The sequence below is a fragment of the Cygnus olor genome, chromosome 4 (genome assembly GCF_009769625.2).
Source record: "Cygnus olor isolate bCygOlo1 chromosome 4, bCygOlo1.pri.v2, whole genome shotgun sequence".
In the NCBI taxonomy this organism is placed as follows: Eukaryota; Metazoa; Chordata; class Aves; order Anseriformes; family Anatidae; genus Cygnus; species Cygnus olor.
This window is the reverse complement of record NC_049172.1, coordinates 36,661,493-36,683,530: the sequence shown is the minus strand read 5'-3', so window position 1 is coordinate 36,683,530 and position 22,038 is coordinate 36,661,493. Positions and strand designations below refer to the sequence as shown.

The 22,038-nt window shown below is 38.6% G+C and overlaps 1 protein-coding gene across 1 annotated transcript in view; it reads right to left on the bottom strand.

Moving 5' to 3' along the window:
* Positions 1-22,038, bottom strand: part of INPP4B (inositol polyphosphate-4-phosphatase type II B) — a 347,812-nt gene that overhangs the window by 7,089 nt on the left and 318,685 nt on the right. The window contains exon 27 of the transcript XR_005819226.1: positions 5,835-5,940. The gene's annotated coding sequence lies outside the window, so the exon portion shown is untranslated. The remainder of the gene's footprint in view (positions 1-5,834; positions 5,941-22,038) is intronic.

Sequence of the window (22,038 nt, the reverse complement as noted above, 5' to 3'; positions counted from 1 at the left end):
TTGGAACTGGGTGGTCTTCAAGGTCGCTTCCAACCCAAACCATTTAATGATAATCTACCACATGATTACCCTCTAGAAAAGGTAATTTGGGAATATAATCAGAGTTTGATATTTTCCTATGCTTGATGTGTCAACAGGGTTGTGTTTCACCCAGCCCCAAATTAACATCTTGGGGTAGGGCAGAGTGGCCAGCAGCATAGCGCTCTGGTGACATGAACACCATCAAAAGCAAGGAAGAGATTCTTCATTTCAGGGTTTAAACAGAAAATGGTGCTATGTGTGCTGCTGTGTTCATGCCACGTCTGTGAAAGGAAAAGGTAAGGCCTTCTAAGACACATGATGTGCAAGCACTGGCCTGTGGCACTGCTTAAATTAGGGTGCAGTTCATTTGCCTGTGTAGTGGCAATGCCTCACACCAAGCCAGACAATCCTAAATACAAATTATTCTCTCTGTCCTGACCATAGCAGAAAGGTGGCTACTTTGACCAATGCTTTTTCTCCACTCACATGGAGAAAATGCAAGGATAGACATTTCTCCTGTAGATCTTCTCCGCATCTTCTCCTCTGTATTTTAAAAGTGATTAAACAGAATAGCATAAATTAACAGTTTTCTTTAGCTGCAGCTACAAAATAATCAGAGCTGCCGGTGGACAGTATCCTGGTTTTGTTCTGTGGTAATTACCAAGAAATAATTCCCTTCATGCAGGACAGGAAAGCAAATAGTTACATTTTGTGTAAAATATGTCTTGCTTCCTATGTGGAAATAGAATTCTGACTCAGTGTGTTCTTTTAGCATGGCCTGCTAACTATGCCAACATTAGTATGACTGCAGACCCAAAAGTACGTGTTTATGTACGATCCGTGTTCTCAGTCTTAAGGAACAATTTTAGAGAGAGCTAATGTGTGCATGTTGTATCCTATGCATTTTAAGTAGATTGCACATCTCCTTGATGGTTATCTAAAAACCAATATACAGATTTTCTGCTTTTAATGGTCACACCTGGATTAATATTTTGATAGAAGACTGCAACATTTTAAATGTAAGGATAGAGTAGAAATTCTGTATTTAATTGCTCAGTGTAGTCTTTCCAGGTTCAGCCAAAACCCCTTGACTCTCTTTGGTACTTAACAACAGTATGGGCAATTAAGCAAAACTGAGTAGTACAGGGAAAATAGCTCACTGTGCATTAAAACACAGCATAGGAATCAGCAACAGACTGATCTATAATTTCAAGATGGTTCATTACTGGAATGTAATCAACCAATACTTGATATTTTGTATCTGATAATGGAATATTTCACCTTGCCATATGTCCCTCTAGCCTGGCACTGGAAAGAGTTTCGTTTGGGATCACACAGAGACCGATCCCTTTTTGCAAGTACTTCGAACAAGCTGTACTTGAAAATACTAGAGTATATTTGATCATAAGATTACTTTCCAATCACACTCCAATAAAGAAATATTTATTGTTCAGCAAACACTCACTGAGCAAACAAGAATAACCCTTACCCTTCACTAACACTCTGTTTCCCTGAATTTTCTAATTTAAAGAATGCTGATGGAATGGACACTTCTGTGCAGCACTGAAGTATTTTCTCAAGATCCCTATTTATCACTTCAGCATTGAAGGAAACTCTATAGGTTACTTTCACTATGATTATACTTATTTTCTATCATGAAGTCATTTTGTAACCCTTATTTTTTCCTATTAGAATGTTTCTACAGTGGGAAAGAAGTTTGTAGAGTACTTTAAGTATCTTGCACATTAACCACATGATGATTCCCCATTAAGCTATTGGACTACCTTATAGCTGAGAAGACTCAAAGCTGCACAGCTACAAAAGCAAAAATGAATGGTGCTGTCCCAAGGCAGAAAAATGATTGCATTTTTCAAGGGTGGAAGAGGCGGTATGGGAAACTGGGGGACAGAAAAGGCTGGCAGAAGTAGGACAAGAATTAGGAGAGTACTCAGATTTAACTGAGTAGGACTGGGAGCAAGCAGTCAGGTACAGGGAAAGTATGTAAGTACAAATAGAGGCAGGGGTCTTGGGCCTGAGGGACACTTTGAAAGCTGCAGAAAGAGACAAGGATCTTTCCCTTTCCTTTTCTTAAGCCTGCCCCTCTTCTGGCATGTTCTTGTCCCTCCACTCCACCTACTCTCCCTTTAAGATACCTACTTCCCAACATCCCCTGGACACATAACTCTCCCCTCTTCCCCGCCTCCAAAAGCATCTTCTTAGCTTCACACCCACATCCCATTCCCCCCTCAGGTAAACTAGTTTTCCTTCCCCTTCCTTCCCAGCAGCTTCCCCAACAAAAAAAGGGCAAAGATAAGACTCTTGATCATATGGGTTAAAGGTAGGGCAGGATCAAAAGCAGAACTCAAATGATATTGGGGCTCCCAGAGAATGAAGCTTTCTGCCCCTTTCCTGGCAGGCCTGAGGCAGATGTGAAGGTAGGAAAAATGTCTGCTTTGGGCTGAGGCTACATACAAGGGCCGCTGTTCCCTTCCTCATTCTCTCATAAGCTGATCTTCTCTAAGCAGCAGCAGGTGGAGTGATGATGGATTGTTCAGACTGTAGCAGTCCATCTCAGCCACCTTAGGCACAAGCTAAACAGGCAGTTTGCAGCACCCAACAGGCTGACATTGTAGACAAATTATGATATATCCTTGCTTGGGCAAGCTGTACCTATATACAATATGCTGTTTTCATCCTGAAATACTGTTAACTGTCCTCCTTTTATCTTGGAAGAGGCTGACTGTTGAAAAGCAGTAGAGCATGGAAATTTGCTAGCAGCTGTATCACATTTCAGACCTTGAAGGCAAACATGCATACAAGTGCTGCTATTATTAGAGTGAGTGTGTTATCACAAAGAGTTCACCTAAGACAGACACCGACAGATGTCATACTTGCTTCATCAGGAATAAATAAAGAACATCAAAAACCATTAACAATCATACAAACAGACAATCCTTAGTGCTCATGATAAATGTCCTTGGCAAACGCAGATTCTTAAGGCTTGAAGTTCAGCTGTGTTATTCACTTAATGCTTTGATAGCCATCGAGGCTCTCTACCCTGGATTCTCTATCCTGGCTATTCCCTTTGATACTTGAGTTTGTGTCTGAGCCTGAATTCACAGCTGCAAAGAGCTCAGGCTGAATATAACCTCGGAGTCAGTTTTTGCCCTGTTCCTTAAGTTTTACTACCTAGGGGATCAACTGATTTACCCCAAGCCAGAGACAGAGATGAAGCTAACCCATAAATGGCAGAAGTGGCAAAGGCTGTGACCTGAGAAACAAGTCTACATGACAGCAGAAGCACAGCCTCAATGTCAGTACCAACTCCCTTTCCTGCAGAGTGTATCACTGCGCTTTGTTTTTCTCTAGTGACTGAAAGATGGAGCTACATCATTCACTTCAGAAAGGATGTTTCTGTATTGCACTGGAGGGTCTTTCCAAGCTTGGCTGATTTCCTCTCTCACTCCTGAACGCTCAACAGTATCAAACTTCTTTCCTAGCATTTTGAAAATGCTCTGTGAGTGGCTGCTAAAGCACCTCCTCGGGTGTGGAGAAACCATCAAATTCCCATTACGGTAACTTCAGATTTCTTTATGTTCATCGTTTCATTAGGACCAAGATTACCGCAACAAGTAACAGAGTTACTTGTTAACAGAGTTACTTCAGTCAACAGAGAAGTTGGTTTCAGGAGGGTGAATAGGTTTCACGCTTTTGTTCCTAATTCTCACAGCCATTGTTTCCTGGTTGTTCAGCTGTAAATCTTGCCCTCCTGCCTCCAGCACTTACAGCTCAGCTCTGACATACCATTCTCAAGACTGTCCAAGCACACTTTCAGGGTTTCAGGACAGGCAGAGAAAGATCTCATCAAATGTGAAGCAGGAGTTAATCTGACATCTAATTTGGGAAGCTCTACAAATTCTCAAAGTTCAGCACAAATTATATTTCACTGAAGGGTGTGGGGGAGGGGAGGGGAAGACAGTGAGGAGTAAAACATCATTCTTTTGTTCAGGAATGAGAGAGACAAAATTAACATTAATGTCTCTACAGTACTTTGAATATTTAAAATGCTATATGCTTTATGCTTTTATGAGATTGATTAAAAAAAGATATTCCAGATTATGTGCACAAGAGCAAGTAGTGGGAATAGCAGTCAAATCTTAAAACTTGGAAGTCAAAGTCTGAGTGTCTACAAATCATAGTCTGAGTCTTGATTTCATCTTAGTTTCCTATGAACTTTCTCACCATAGTACCAAGAAGAAAAATTAAATAGGGAAACGTACTCTCATTTAATAACTATTACATATTATGTATTGCTATTATTGCTGCTCTTACTGCTATAATTATGGAAGTATGTTCATGAATTTAGGATTTACGATTTATAGTGATGATGCATCTATTTTTTTTTAGCAGTCTTATTTCAAATATATCTGTGTCCAGACTTCCGCAATAACCTTCTAAACTTTCCTATCAGTAGAACTCATAGTTCATTACCTGGTTTGTTAATGCCCACAACTCCTCTTACTCACTTAAGTGATATAAATGTTAGACGTTACTCTCTTATACTTTAAGACTGTACTACCTGCCACAGAGCCACAACAACTATAAATAGTAAATGGCCTTTCAAAGGTCTTAAATTTGACTTTTACCAGGGGATTACATTTCAGAAAAAAGAACCATGCTACTTGTTGCTGTCAATTCTCATATTATGGATAAGGCAGTGATAATTCTGAGTCATTTTGTGAATTGTGACAAAACCTTTTACAAGAAGAAATATGACAGAATCATAATGATGTTACTTACTTCGTATTGAGATAGCACTGAAAAGGCAAACAAAAGCAGAGGCACGTTATGTTATGCATTATACAAAAACAACACAGTAGACAGTGACTGCCCTGAAGAGATTAGTCTCAGTAATTTAAAAAGTTTGGTGAGTAACTGATATTGAGTACCATGATTTTCTTTCTAAATATATTAATACAGGATGACCACATCTCTCACCTGAATTATTTTAATGGAAGAAGAAATACTTCAAATTACTTATGCAAAGGAAGGAACTTTTGGTAATCCAGCAAGGCCTTAATGTCAAGCTGCAGCCAACACCTATTAGGAAAATGCTGTTTCTCATACAGAACAGTTAACTGCACATTCCACCTTCCATTCAACGGTGAATACCTGGGAGCTGTGCTTAAAATAACTTGTCTAACACCACCAGTTACACTTCATGCTTTTTGCATTTAGAAGACCATGAAGAAGCTAATAGCCCATTTCACACATTCCTGTCCTAAAGGAAGACAAAATCAGTCAAAGGAATACTGCTAGTCCCATCAACCCACTTATGTCTGTAAAAAGTTCTCTCTTTTTTTCTCTCAGTGTTATAGACAGTATTATTTGAAATGCAGATAGAAAAGGGTCAGGAATGTTTTGCACAGGGACATTTATCAATGTCCTTTGCGTAAAGGGAAACAGAAAACAGTGCAGCTGCACTGCAGTCAGATTACAATCTAATTAGACTTCTTCGAAATCATAGTCACTCCTATTAAACCTTTTTGTTGCCTGTTTCCTACCTCACTGTTTTCCACAAAAAGGAAGCGATGATGTGAGCAGTTGAGCCTGAGTGGAATTTTATAGTCAGTGGGAACTTTGCCACTGACATTAGTGGGCCCAGCATGAATAAGTTTAATGCTCAAGTGATTTCTGTTACTTTTCACACCGCATCACTGGACCTACTGATATTCCTTTAAATGTTGTACAAACATGAAACACTGATATCCTTCAGTTCCTCAGTCAGCTTACATAATGACTTCATTACAAACCTACTCTCTGAGGAGTCTTCAGTGGGTTTTCTTACCCTCTCACTCCATTATTCTTCTCATTTCTTGAGTTGCATAGCGATCACATCAATTCAGTTACTGTAGAAACCTAAAGAAAGTAATAAATAGCAGACAGACTTTAAAAACATAATTATCTACTTATTTCATTATTTTCTATTGTATTTAACCTAACTTTCTGCAGATGTTGCCTTACCTCAGATGGTCCAAGTCAAATGCCAGTCATCCTGAATCTACTGATTAAGATTCTCTTCCTTTGACTGGGAGCTAACTGAACATGCTTCTGTTGCATACACACAGCTTGGTCACCATTTAAGGGTAATAGTTACTAATATCCCTATCTTAACCTGTTGAAATATGCATTTAGTGAAATAACTGAAAAAAGAAAATTTTCCATTTGTGCTGTTTCTAAAATAGTCATGAGGGATAGATCTAGTGAAAATAAGAATGCTCATATTGGAGGCAAATTGGTCAGAAATTTTCTGACTTAGAAGAATAGATCATTGCTCCTTTATCCCATGCCTTGTCTGCTCTGGGAAGAAGCAAAATATTTTAGGGGAGAAAGAGTCCTTGGAATAAAGTTGGAAGACTTCTGTGAGTGCCTTCTCAAACATTTTGCCGTTTTATAACAGTAAGAACAGAACACAATTAAAAACCGGATCATTGGTCAAGCAAGCAAGCAAGTACAAAAGTAGAGCTGAAGAGTAAGAGCAGGAAGTGATTTAAGTCACTTCCAACTTCCCTGAAGAGAGAACCTAAAGAACGCAGCTATAGCAGAAGGAAAATGTTCAAAAGTTGGCTTTGGCCTGTCCCCCAAATACTTAAGAAGATCCCAGAAAAGCCTGCTTCCTAGGCAGCTGTTATTTCCTTCTTTCTTCAGTGCCAAGAATGTGATTCAGAGCAGAAGCTACTGCAATTATTGGGAACAGGAATAGCAAATAGGTCATAGAGACATAGACAAAGAAATTTAGATCCTTTGGTTTCTTCTAGCATTTTTGTTACAAATTAAGCAACAATGAAGGCTCACAAGTCTCAGTCTGAGTATTTTTTAGGCTGACATTTGAAACTTTAAGATCTGGTATTGTTTTACCAGAAACAATACATTGAAAAAAAAAGTTTTTATGTGTTTTCTTCAATTTGTTTACAATTTTCAGTGCATGAAATCACATTATGCAACTGAAATTTGTGAGAAACACTCCGTAGCCAATAACTTAGGCTCAGGCGAGGATCTCAGTGAAGTAGTAATTTATTCGCGATTGCAATGGCAGGCGTCCCACAAGCAGGAGCGCACCTACTGGTTCCAAAACACAGTTTATATACTTTTTGATGACAGGACCCTCCCCTGTTTCCCCACTGAGTGGGTAATCCAGGCTCACAATCTATCCGATGCTTCACAGACAATGCATGGCCTTCAATTGCTGGCCTGTTAAATTTCAAATTTCTTTTGACTTTTTTACTGTTTGAAGTGGTAATGTTTCTTCACTTATCTGACTTAACACCGTGATTTTCACCTAATTGTTCTAAGGAGTCTGGTTGTCTGCATTTTACAAGGTCGCCTGCTAAGTTTTCTTATCACTGCAAGCATATCTCAATACCCCATTCCTTACCTTTAAACAATGTAACTCTGCAAAAACAACATTTTTATTCCCACAAATTGAAATACCTTAATTGAAAACCTCAAAACACACATATGCCAGGACCATATTAGATGAAATCAAGATTGCTTTTTAGTATTTTGTCATCTAACTCCATTCAAAACAAATTCTGGTTGCTCAAATCCTTAACGTGACAGAATCTGCTTTGAGACTCACTGAAATTAGTGGATCTGTTCCAAACTATTTCAGTGAAGCTTCCACCAGCTCTCATGTACTACAAAATTATGAGCTGCCTTAGTTGCTCAAACTTAAAAAGAAGAATTTTTGCTTTTTGAAACAGACTGAAGGATTCACTTGCTGCCAGGGACAACTCAAAGCATAGCCTAATTTCAGCTGTTCTTCAACTGAATAAAAGTCCTAATTTTGTTATTTATGTATTGTACACCTTCTAAGTACAGCCCTCATAGACATAATCACAAATTCCTTGACTTCTTCCTATTGATATTTATAAAACTATAATTTTTGCATTGCATGTACATGAATATAACTATTTATGCATACTAATAATTTGATTTCTAAAGAAGAATTCCCTCTGCTTCTAGAACAAATCTGACTCTCACTGATGTCCTGTAAAACAAACAAACAAACAAAAAAAAAAACAACATATAAAACATATATAAAAATCCATCAATATATGAGCAGGAAGGAGCTGCTGAAATAGCTCCCATTATCCCTGAACTGATGTGGTAACGGTACTGTTGTGGTAGTGGTACTCACCTAGCTGCAACTCCATATCAAGATATCTGCAGTCTGAAAAAGTGAGTTCTAAACTGCAGTAATCCTCTATTTCCTCTTCTCCATAACAGAGAGGAGCAAGAAAGTTTTCAGCAAATCAGTCCTTCACTTTCCCACCCCTCACCAGTAGGAAACCTGTCTTCAGGCATATGGCTAGTATTCATCCAAATGTCTTACTCCTAAAATATACATTGGAATGCCTATTTTCTCTGGGTAAGGGGAAAGCAGAACACCTGCTGTAGAGGACTCTCCATTTTGCTCCCAGATACTGCTGTTCTTTACGCTCTCTCTTGAGGATCACAGTGTGTTTAAGGTTAAGGTTCTCAAACTCATAGCAAATCCTTTGTCTCTTCTTTGTCCAGACATAGGAAAACATACCATGTTACAGAGAAGTCTGATGCTGTACAGAAGACTGTTGCAGGTCATAAAATAACTCTATAAATATACTTCTTGCTTTTAGTTATGACTACAGTGATTCTGTGCTACCTTTCAAGTAGAAGAGTGATGATATTCTTTAAATAATGTATTTTTGTGGTCCCTAAATGAATGACAGGAAAAAGACCTCTAAGAAACCAGAGGCCTTAGAACAATCAAGGTGATCTGAATTTTATGCAAGCAAGTTTTATCCTTTGCAACTCCAAGTTAAAGATAGTACAAGTAAGATCTATCCAGCTACAGACACTGTATCCTTTTTCCCTGATCTTTCATGCTTCCAAGAATCTGAAGCCCTATCTCTTTAAACTGCCTTTAAAAATAAAACACAATTATTGATTTTAACTCAAATAGGAAATACGTATGCTTATTTACATCCTCTAGGGATCTAGCCCAACACATTGTCTAAAAAGTTCACTTCATTCTGCCTTCTTGAAAGACTATGTCAATCTAAATTAACTATTTTTTTTTTGCTTGTTTGTTATTTCACTGCTTAGTATTTTCCTATGAACAATACTTTTTTGAGTATGGATTATTTTTTCTTATTCATTCAACTGAATTCTTGCTACTAGCGAAGTATGTTTTCCACCCAGTGAGAACCTCTGACAAGTTTAAACAGTGGTAAAGATGAGGGTCACAAGTTTATGCTCTGATTTTATTTTTAAGTCAACAGTTCTTCTGAAGCTGTCTTCTAAAAAAATAATACATCTCAAATATGATAGTTAAGGGAAATAAGGAACATTTCTTGAAAAACACCAGTTTCTCTTCATTTCTCTTTTACACATAGATGCGATGCTGTCTGACAGCGTGTTGAACACAACACCATTGACTAAGCAGTACTTCTATCATATTTTATAGAAAAGTCATTTAACGTTGAAAGTTTAAGTTGCCTTGTGGAAAAACAGTAGTGTCAAGAGAGTGGAAGGGGTTCTTCAGAAAGGAAGGTTAAAAGGGAAGTGTGTTATGCTCCAGAATAACATTAATTTTTACCATCTTAGTGCAGGTCTTGAAATTCTTACACTTTCTTCTCCAACCTCTCTTCTCAGAATTATTCCTTCCTGTGAGTTTCAGAATCCTGCTGTGTTTTATCTACTGAAATATCCCATTTTTCTCAAAATTCTGTGTCACAGTATTGGCTTTAAATAGATAAGTGTATTTTCAGAGCTTAATTAATAATAGAATCAGGATAACAACTATACAGATCTCAGCAAGACAGATATTCTACCAGAACTGCCCTTCAGAAACCTGATCTAAAGCTTTACAAATCATCTTTTCCTTTACTTTCCATAAAAGTAAAAACCACGATACCCTGTGGATATGACAACTCTGACTGGAGTTTCACTCCCAGAAACTCTCAAGTTGAATGGCACAAGCCCTACTTCAAGTCATTCTTTAAAGGAACTCAGCTTTTATCTACACCAGACAGATCCTTTCCTAGTATAACTACCACATACACATTATAAATGCTAACCAGAGTAGTTATGGTTTTAATTTAACATGAAATTCACAAACCTCCCATGTGAAGCCATTACAAAAAAAGAGTAACTGATCAACTGATTTTTTTTTTTCACTCACTAAAAGGAACAAATGTTACACCTCTTAACAGGAATCCTTTTGTTTTTATTATTATTATTTTTAATTAATTTATTTAATGTATTCTTCCAAGAGCAATAATGGCTTTTCTATCCTGAGCTGCAACTATTCCATACAGGAAACAAGAAGAATTTAGGCTAGATAGGTGTTTTGTCCTTGTCATGCCCAGCTGCCAGGTGCTGTCTCAGTACCGTGACCCACACAGCCAGTTAACATCAGTCACCCTATCTCCAAAATACTCAGCTGGGAATGCAAAGGGAAGGTATTGCAAAATCACTTCCTCCCTGCTATTTGTTTTCCCTGCTCAGTATTATTTCACTCTTCTTTGTCTGTTTCCCAACGTGCTTGAGCTAACAAAATATAATTGGTGCCTTACACCAACTTACCAAAACAATCTGCTTTCTTCTGCTTCATGGACTGGTCCCCCAGTGTGATGAAGATTTTAGAAAGGGACACACATTCTTGAAGAGCACAGGAAGCAAGGATGGCCCATATTCCATGCAGGAAGAGGACCTGGGCACACTTCTGCCAGTTCTCTTTGGAAGAAAGTATTTCCTTTAGCCTTTGAAATTTCAGAAGGCAAGGAGCAACATATCTAAAAGTTTCCTGTAAGATCTCTCTGTTGTCCCCGAGTAGCAGTTTTTGGTTTGGTTTGGTTTGGTTGTTTTTCAGAATTTTAAAGTTTCAGGAATTGTGTTGCCAGCAGTGGAAAGCTGAGTAAGTCTGAACCTGCACCAAAGACAATTTCAGTGTACCTGAAGAAAATTCCTCTCAGATACAAAACCTGGGAAACAATGGCTTAAACTGCCAGGTAAATGCAGAATCAGGTAAAAGGCAAAATCCCAACTCAGTGTTAATTACAGCGCTATGAGCGATAATTCAAGCATTCTGAGGACCCTACAGGAAGTACTGTGGGATTACTTTCCTACCTAGATGGCACAGGAATCTAATAATAAAATAAAAAATTTACAAACTGTCACATATCGGAAGCCACAATCATATAGAGAGGTTATTGGCACTGTAACATTTTCGCATAACAAAAAAAATCAAAATGAATCACCTGCTAATTAATTTATATTACAGCTGGCTGTGTTAGCCTTCCAGAAAAGACCAAGGGGTTTTGTTGTTGTTGTTGTTTCCCCACTTTCTTTGTTTACAATTTTCAAAGATGCTAATGGAACTGCTACATGCAATCTCACAACTCCTGTCCCATTGTTCAAAATTGGTGGCAGTCAATTCTAAGAAAAACTTCAACATGTGGCTAAAAGCCTACTACCACTCTCCTGTCATTTGTGGGAAGTCCATGCTCTTTTGGGTTGTCTCAACTTCTAACCTCCTACCTTACAATTTACAATTCTAACTGGAGCAGTCATTGTTACCTTTCTGGACAAGAGGTCCGTGGAGCCAGTAAAACATTCTTTGGTGACCTACATAGAAAACCTGCAGAGCCAGCACAAGGCCACAGTCTCGGTGCTTTGAAATGCCTGTGTCAGTTCTTGTAAACGAATTCTTGGTGGCACCACTTCACATGGAGTTAGTGTTTTGCAGAAGCAAAGGTGCACGTACCATGCAGACCCTGGAACAATCTTCATGGAGAATTATTATTCAACTTTGCTTACTTTAACTGAAAATCCTTGCCTGCTGACCTGCTTGAGCCTACACAGGAAAAAGAATATAGGGTAAGACCTCATTCAGCCATCCCTTTTCAAAATCAGGCACGCTTAAGATCATAGGGAAGCGCAGGTCTCCATTGACAGTTACAAAAAACTAAAATGATTTTTCAGTGAACCTTTTCTTTTCACTTTTTGACAGGGACAAAACTTGAAAGGAATGCTAGTGCAGGCTATTCTCTTGTGAGGAAGTTATTTGTGTGACACTCCTTTTCCAGTTGTCAGCTTCTCATGTGTCAGGCCGTGCCATATATAGAGGAAGCACGGGCTGTACATTTGTGGGGGATACAGGCAGCCCTCTTTGCTTTGGTGGTTAGCAAGAATGTGTATCTTTCTTTAGACTCTTCATCAGACTAGGTGTAAATCAAAAACTATTTTGCTGTACCCTCAACAAGGTGTTTTTATTGAAATATTCCTTTTTCTCTGTACTCCCAGTTTTTATATGAAAATGTTACATGAAACTGAAAAAATAAAACCCTGAAAGCATAAAGCAAGCCCTGAAACACATTACGAACTGAAAGGAGAAAGTTTTCTTCAGTATACCTTTACTGATTGTTGAATTTATCTATTAGTTTGCTTCATTCGATTCTTATTTAACTCTGAAAAGCAAACAGCAGAAATTTTTGTGCATTGGTCAGTCACACCTACTCTTGGAAATACTTGGTGAAATCATGCAGGGAAAAGAGGTCATCCACAAAGTAAAAATGTTTTACTTATTACCGTAGGTAAATGAAAATAGAATTCTATGCCATCTACTCAGAATTCTTTCTAAAATCAGAGGGGTGTCAGAGAAAGACACTGATTTAGTTGTACAGAGGTGTAACAAAATGGAGCCCAAGGTTACCAAGCAGAAGAAAGATAAAAACCACTCTTTTCTGGGACTCAATGTTGAGTCTTTATTAATCAGTAAGGCAAAATACAATACTTTTCATATATTTTTCACTAAAAATTGTAATTAACGAAAGTTTTTGTATTGCTGGGATCATATGTTCTTTTTTCTATTACATTAGTAGCTTTTGTAGCCCCTGTGTTATACTGTTTTTTTTTTTTTTTTTTTTTTTTTTTCCTGAGAATATATGGTATGTTTGGTATGCCATTTCATTACCAAGATGAATTTAAAAGATAAAGATATAAAGTATAATTGAAGATAAAGTATAAATGAATGGACAATTATATATTTTGCCAATGAACTAAGTTTAAATGACATATCAGTCTTCCTAGAATCCAGAGGAGATTTGATATAAAGTGTTAGGTGATGCTTTTCTGGAACACATTTACTGATATTTCTCACCCATACTCTTGTCTGAAAAGGAAAAAAAAAAATCCAAACAGTGAAAATTAGATGTTCTGTATTGGCTTAGCATGTTTTGTGAAAACAGATATTTTTGCTATGAGATTACAAAGTTATCTGTCTAGTAAGCCATAATAATCAAATGGATTAATTTCATGCAGGAAGATAAATGGTAGCTTTCACATAGCGATTAATGTAGTAGATTTTTTTAAATAGTCATTAAAATAACCCCAACTGCCATCACAGAATTTGCTGGGGGAAAAAAAAAAAAAGACAAATGAGCAAAATTAATGTGTTTCAAATAAAATAGTACCAGGGAGTAAATTTATAAACTGGATTGAAATGCTAGTGAAATACTCACAGCCAGTGGTTAGGACAACTAAATTTTACATGATGCTGCTTCTTTCTACTTGGGTTTTGCACATGAAGATCATAGCTCCTCAACAGATTAATTTTCATTTTTTGATCAAAAGCAGCACCTTGTATGAATATTACAGTTCTTTTGTCCCCTCACTTGCAGACATGGTACTAAACAAGGTTTTTAGCTACCATTAGGGAATTTGCCTTGATAAATACAAATCTCTCTAGAATATAGCACATTTTTCTCTTAAGTGCCACAACATTTAAGACACGATAGAGAAATATCCATTTTAAAAGCTAAATCCTGATGAATCCAGGCGTCCTTTCTCATTGGGAAAATAAATTTTTATCAGGCATTGCTAACTACGTGAGAAAGTTCCACTGTATAACCAATGGTGCAGAGTCAGTACAAACTGCACGGGAGAGCTCTCGCTTCAAATCAAATAAAGCCTGAGGACAATGCCAGATAATCAGACCTAATCCCTTCACAAGCTTTCACAAGCACAGTGAATCACATACTACTGAAACGGCCCGTAACAGGTCTAAAGCTTCCAGTTAAAGCAAGAATGTTAGTCCTTAAAAAGGAGAACTTGTCATGGTGTTGGTAAAGAACAGGAAAGATAATACCTGAAAGCCTTGCAAGATTAGGAATTTGTCTGAGATACACCAAGATAAGCCCAGAAACTATACTGTATGAAAAAAAATAAAAATAAAAAGAGAAGCAAGTGAGTAAGCTCCATGGATCATGGCTCTAAAGAATTTTTACAGATATGTATGTCCTCCTACTGCAACGTGTGCCATAGTGAAGTTCTCACTGGGGAACACACCTTCTGCCTCTGCATTAACCCAGTTCCCAAATCCTGCAGAAACTTAATATCTCTGACACTACGACTTTCCTGTCATTTCACTAAAATCAGCCAACAATTTATGAGCTTATTGGATGCCAAAACTGGATATGACTACATAAACCTTGTTTTCTTAGGCAAATGGATTAAAACATTTGTAATGGTGCCTGGCAGTCTGACCTCTGGAAAAAAAGAAAGGGAAAAAAACTAACAAACAAAAAACAACTTAGCTCAGGCATTCAAGATCACTGTGAACATATAAGTAAGGCATACAGGCAGGGCATTTGAGAGGGATCACTGTACCACCTTTCCTAGTTTGCTTGCCTACTCACTATGCTGTCTACAACTCTGACTCATCGGGGATGTTTCAGATAGATGAAAAAAAGAAAAAGAAAAGAAGACCAGGAACCAAATTAAAGCATGAGAGAAAGAAGGATTGCTTCAGGCACTTGACAAGTCCTGAAACATGACAATTAATTGCAGTCATTATTTCAGTATGGAGACAGAAGAATTTCATCCATGGTCAGGACTTGTGAAGACAGGGAATGAAGCAGCACGATTACTCAGCTCCTCCATACATACCAATGCAAGGAGAACCATCTTACCATCTTCCCAACACAAGGAATAAAATTGTCTAAGAGATTTCAATAGCCAGCAAGATCACCACTTTTCTCCACAGCCCCAGGATACTGCTAGGCTCCCGCTGAGATCTAGAAGCCAATCTTTCTTCTTTGCACTCTTTAATATGTCTCATATCTCCATATTCAAACACATCTACATGTAGTAGAAGTTTATTCAGACTTGTTGAAAGATTTGTTGAGAAATAAAGCATACTGAATTCTGTAAGTTTCACACAGCTACTCATATCCATATTATCCAGACACCAGAACTGAACACTGTATTTTAACTGCAGGGGTATGCTGTACATACAGGCAACGCATTTCCCCTGTTTCTGCCTAGCAATATCTGCTGTGTTTGTTCCGTAACTGTAACTGATATTTTGCCAGGACTGCACAGAAAGCAAACATGGAGAGGACTACCTACAATGATGGGTAAACAAACAAGCAAACGAACAAAAACCAAAAAGAAAACAAATATTCCCACAGCCTTTTGCGCAGTTTAACACTGCAGGTTTGTAAGCTGTTTCAAGTAACTCAACTTGTTCAGACAAGGCCCTCTCAAGTCTATGACTTCAGAACAACACAAGCCAGGGAAGGCAAATAAACTTAAGTGTGATTCAAACGTGTAAAGTATACCTGGCAGAAACAACCCATTTATCATCACCAGCTGCCCCACCAAGCCAACACATCTGATTTTAGGTTAGGGGATACTATCATCTTCACAGCAGTTACCAGAGTCAAGGTCCCGCTGCACTGGAGAACCTGGACTGTACTGAGCTATGTGCTACGCTGAAATCAGACCATTTCTAGGATGCATGCTTTCAAGAAGACAATGTATTGAACTGAAATGCATGAAAAGGATGTTAAGTGCTTTGGGTAGGTATTTGGAGGTGAAAGGGGAAAACGTGTTAAACATTTTGAATCTAGCCCCGCTACTGACATACCATTCATTATGTTAGTATCAGGGAGCTTCACAACCCCAAGAGCGTTCACCTTAAAACCTACTCTGAGAGTAGCAGAAAAGTCATGCCAATGGGAACGCTAGCACAGGAAAAGCGACCTGATTTACATGCCCTGACAGACAGCAGCTTGCACCTTGTAGCCTAACACCTGAGGAGGGATCAGGCTTGCTGGACAAAGTAAGAGAGGCAGGAAAACAAGAAAATCAAGGCAATCTGTACAGCAGCACCACAGATGGGTAAGTCAAGGAGCTGTGTATGGAGGGTAATGCTGTTCTGCAGTTTTCTTCTGCCTTTGGAGACAAGACATTGGAAAAAATTGTTCCTTTTAGCTCAGAGCAACACTGAATGGTTTGTCTGAGCTGTAGCGCAGCCCTTTTGTCAAAACCACTTCTCACTAATGACTTGCCTTCCAAAAATACATCGTTCATTCCATTCTTTGTCAGATGTAATTGATGCAAATTCAGTTTTATACCAAAGTATTGGTTATATATACTTTGTGACATCTCAGTTTGACAGTGTACAATTAAGTGACAAATGCTGTGGTGTAAAAAGGAATAGCTATGACAAGCATTCATAACTTTTGTATAAACCTGGCATTTTAGAAGACATGAAAGTCTTCTTCTTTCACCTTCCTCCTGGCAAACAGAAGCCTGAGCCAGGTAAGCAGCCAGAGTCACTGCCATGATTTGTCATGCAAAGGTGAATGGACTCAAGGGCACAGGAAGCCTTGTTGCACACAGCTAAATCCTGCTATGAAGGTTGTCATTGGGAAGCATTCTGTGATGATCTCCAAGCTTTTTTTTTTTATTATTATTATTATTTTTGTTTCAGAGTGTCATTACAATGTATCCATTCCTGCTTGGCTATGGCTCACAGTACCGCTCATGGCATCCTGGGCATGTTTCTTTCAGAGCGCCCTGCCTTCCTTTCAGCTCAGTGATTAACCTGGGGCTTGCCTGCCCTTATTTTTTCCTAAGCCTGTTCCTAATCCCTCTGTAGCTATTCCTGTCCCATGATTTCAGACCTTAATCTTTTTCTAACACCCACATTTGATTTTAAATTGTTCCACTTGGCACTTGCCATCTTTTGAAGAGTTCTTACCTGCAGTGCCTACAGCCTTCTCATGTCTATTTTATTTTATGCATCACCTTCCAATCCAGAAAGTAATACTATTACTGCACTGTCTGGATAAAGTTTCACTTTGATATCAAATGTGGTGTTTTATTAGACTGTAATTTTGTCAATTTGTCTGCAGCACTTAACAGCTAAAGTATATCTCTTTTAAATCTCTGCATTAGTTTAAGAATCAGAGCTTATCAGCTCCCCTGGGTGCAGCCATGGATCTCACTAATTCTGTTACTTTTTGGCTGAGGCATTTCAATATTCTCCTTTTCTTTTTCCTAGATGCAACCACTTATAGTAAGTAGAGTAAGCCAACTACATGTATTTAATGTCTAAGTTGAAACATATCTTCTAATTATCACAATCAATTAAATGTGTTTTCCAGTTATACTCAGGGATTTTTCTGCTTTGTGAACTGGAATAGAAAGCTAGAAAGAGAGAAGAGTATGAAGCAGAGTTGCTAGCTGGTGGAAGGATTTTCTGCAGTGAGAGGGGGAGAACGTGGTACAACAAGGAATTGTATTTTTGTTTTGTTTTAGAAAGTGAGAGGGTACACCTTTCCAATAACATGATGATAATTTTCATTGCTTTTTTTCACAGTATTAATACCGAGCTGTAAAGACGGATCAGTCAGATAGTAAATAGGTGGATAGTACAGTTTGCATCAGCAGAAATGTTTTCCACAGTTAGTATAAACATTGTCTTTATCTAGTCATTCACTACTTCTTCCTGTTCTCTTTTTTTTTTTAAACTGCCTGAATACTTTATGCCCCCCCCTTTTTTTTCAAAGGTGTTGTATTCACTATACTCTAGTAGTGAGGTTCCATTCTTACATTAAAAGATTGATAATGGAGAAAATGATAATTAAAGACCAAATGGAAATAACGTAGGCTTCTGACTTTCTCACAAGAAGCAGTAGGCTTTGAGGAGCAAGATTAAAAATAAATAAGTGGGCAGGTACATACAATCCAATGCTTTGCTGATGTTTATCTACCTGGATTTTAACAATTCAGCTATTGTGTTCTTCCCTGGTTTTAACTTCTTCCTTGCTCTTTCTATTCTTTCTTCTGATAGGGGAGCAGCAGTGACAGCTGTTCAGGCTGCTCTGTTCATCTACCTGCATGGGAGTAATTCCCCTTCACCTCACAGAAAGCTCCCGCTTTTTGTCAAAATAGCAACTCCTTCAGTATTCTTAGGAAGTCTCTCTCATCTGCTTGCATCACTGACCGACAAATGTTTGCATACAATCTAACTTTTTGTACAATATCTTTAAATCTTGATTTTTTGCTGTGTCCTCTAGTCTGTTGAGCAACAGCTTCCCAGCATCAGCTGTGGTGGACAAAACTTTTTCATTTCTTTGCAGCTTTGTACAATGTTTGCACTAATGTTTTTGGCTTATTTTCACTTCCTCGGGAATGTTCTGTGCTCATAACTTATGTGCTTTCTTCCTGCTTATTTTATCCCTTCCAATTGTTTTCTCTGCTATATTTTGTGTTGGACTGTGCATATTTATAGCAATGCACATGTTGAGGGCAATGATTTGGGCTTTAACAAGTGAGTTCTGAAAATAGCTGTGTGATGCTAGTCGTTAAGCAGACCTTACTCTACCCTCACTGGGTAGCGAGGCAGTGCTGATGTTGCACTAAGGCAGGAAGGTTTTGAGCCAGACCCTACACAGAGCAAATCGCAGAAGCAGAAACAGAATTTGGAACCTCCTGGCTGCCAGCTGCCTGATTGTTCTGACAAGCCACACTGCTTTCCAGCTATCCTGGATTACCCTAGGGAGACTGAATGGCATTGCTAAACCATGTACAGTTGAATCAGCTATGGGCCAATTACCCTCAACTGCTGAATCTTCCAGTTCAGCACTCTCTATCAACATCGGTGTACAAGTTAGCAAGTTCCCAGGAGAGCAATAGAGAGAGATCTCTTAGCATGCTAGCCTCTAAAAAAGGAAAGGGTAGGGGGCATGGGGAGTTAGCACACTCTGAGTACCCCTTGTCCCCAGACAAGAAAAAAACACCTCAATCTGAAAAGGAGCCTAACAGAGAGAAATGTTCCTTAAAGTCATTTTGACCCTGGCAAATACAAACATAATACATGCTGTCAGTGCAGTCACTTCTAGCTGATAGCATCGAATACAGTTTATACTAGAGATTGTGATTCCATTTCACAGCCACCTTTCTCTCTCACTGATGCAAAGTGGGCAACTAATTAAGCTGTCATTTTTCAAATTAGAAGATATTTACTAGGCAGTTGCTTCATTAAATAAAATACCACATGTCAAAAAAATTAAAGAAAAGAATTAGTCTTAAAGGTATGAAGTTATTTGCTGAACACCTGTTTCCCAAAGAGGGGAAAAAAAAAGGTGAAAATCCGATTAAATCAACCAATATTTTGATTTGCAATGTTAATAAGTTGAATGTTCTCACACAGTTCTCGGAAAAACAATAGATCATTTGTAAGCAAAGACTCAATAGGCAAAAGTGATACACACAACAGAAAATATAAAATAGATTCCTTTACTCCCTGGCTGCATGTGTTCGTGCCGCAGACTGGAAAACCACAGCTAGCTTTTAATCTGCTGTCTTGTGTAAATCCAGAAGTGGCTGGTCATATCCCTGGGTAGATTTCTGAAGCCAAAACCTGTAGTCTACCACATGAAATACATTTGCAAATCGACAGGTCAGCCTCTGAGAAAGACGATCCAGTATTAAATAATTTGTTAGCAGGTTACTTGGAAAACTGGGTAATGAAACAGTAGGATCAGAAGAAAAAGCAATGCATTAGAAGTGTCTTCCTCCCAACACAGAAAGCCTTCAAAACTTCCTATAAATAGAAATACTCTCTTCACCCTATCCTCTCATGCAGACTATGGCACAAGGGAGTAGAACAGCAAAGTGAATGATCAATGACCTTGCATGCCCAAGTTCTCCAGCCTGCATTGAGAAAGGCTGTCACCTCGTTAGGTGTTCAGCTGATCTGATAAATGAGGCCTGAAAATAATCTGGTAGAGTCACCTCTAGAATCTGTGAAGTCCTTAATTCAATATCCAGTTTCAATCATTAAGCGACTAAGATAAGTGTGTCAGTGACATAGGCAGATCCTCAGAAGGGAGGTTGTAGACTGTCTCCTGGGGAAGGTAAAGGACTGGCATTCCTAAAAGCTCAGAAAGCACTGATCTTGAACCTCAGACTACTGAAAAATGCACTTACTTACTAGCATCTTTGAAGACGTTTCAGTATGAACAATTGGTAAGGGATTTCCTGTTTTACATATAACCCACAGAAGTATGTCCTATTCCAATGAGAAACTAGCATAACCATTTGTTCCAGATTTGTTGTGCAGAAAGTCTACTACAAGCACAAACATTATTGCTCTCTCCAACATCATCTCCGGGGATACTTGGAAACAAATGTCCTGACTCATCTGTTGTGAATTCTATATGAAATTTAATAGTGACAGGAACCTGAAAGATTCCTGCTCATTTTGAGGATGGCATTTGGACCAAACCCCATGTTGAGGCATAACTGGGAGGAAAAGGCAAACTATTTACCTCAAGAACATTACAGCCTTTCTTATCTCTCATGATAAATCAAAGAAAGAGTTATCCGACTCCTACTTTGAGACCTCTGTACCCAGGAGTACTTACAAATATGTCAAAAGGTAAGTATGCTTGACAGAAAAGGAGCTTCAGGGAAAGCAGTCAGCTGTATCCTGACATATGTCAGATCCTTTATAAACCTCCAGGGCATGCGAGTTCCTTGCATTAATTACCTGCAATGGACATCCTCTCACATCTGCTTCTCAGAGGTTCCAGCCTCCTTCCCTATCACTCCCTCCACAGATTTTTCATCAAGCCAAGTGAAGGAAAATAGAAATAATTGTGCCTGCTCTTATGCTGTTTCTCACCGTAAGGGTCCAATGAGGAACATGAGTTTTCCTATGAACGCAACAGCAGCCATAAAAAGGATAAGGTGCTGAGCTGACACAGCTTGCCTGAGGGAGTGACAATGTCAGCAAATCAAAAGGAATATAAAATGTCTAGACTTACACATGGTCTGGCTGCCACTGAATCTCTCCAAGTACTTCATTCAGAGGAAACACTTGCTTATAATACTGTCCTGGCTTATTATTTTATGCAGGGAAGCCAGCCAGAAAGTCCAAAGAGCTACATATCTCATTAGGAAAAATCCACCTCTTCTATCCTTACACTTCAAAGCTCTGCTTCCCTTTCAGTTTGGATAGACTGGGTTAAGATTGTGGAAATCGCATATGGAGTTTCACAGACGGGCTTTGAAGATGGTTTTGTAGGCCTTCAAGGAGATATATTCTCAGCTGGCACTTGTTAAGAGTCAGACTGGTTCTGCGTCAAACAGCATTATGGTACTGAGAAGTTTCTGAGGTGTGGAGCAAGACCTTGTAAGCTTTCTGCCCATTTAACTCATGAGAAAAACAATTCCCGCTGCTGGAAAGAAGATAGGCTACTGCTTCTCACAGTGCTGCAAAGAAGATAGGCTGCTGCGTTTACAACTCTGACTGGGTAAAAAAGGCCACTGCTTGCAGCAGCTAATCTACTGTCAGTCCTACTTTGTCCAAGAAGATGGAAAACGTCATCCCAGGAATCTTCATTTCCCTAAGAGACTTTTTTGAAAAATATTTCTAAATGTTACTATGCGAGGAAGTGAAATGGTAGAGTAATGCATTACGGAGCATCTTCCAATGTGGGAACAAAGCATAATAAGGGAAAAATTCCAAATAGCTAAATGAAAGTTTGTGACAGATCCAGTCCATGTCTGACAATCATTCTAAAATTGCAAGATTGGTGTTGACAACCAAAGGCACGGCTCCTTTCTTTGCTTCTGAGAAGATGTTCAGCCTATGAAGGTAGAGCTAGACTCGAG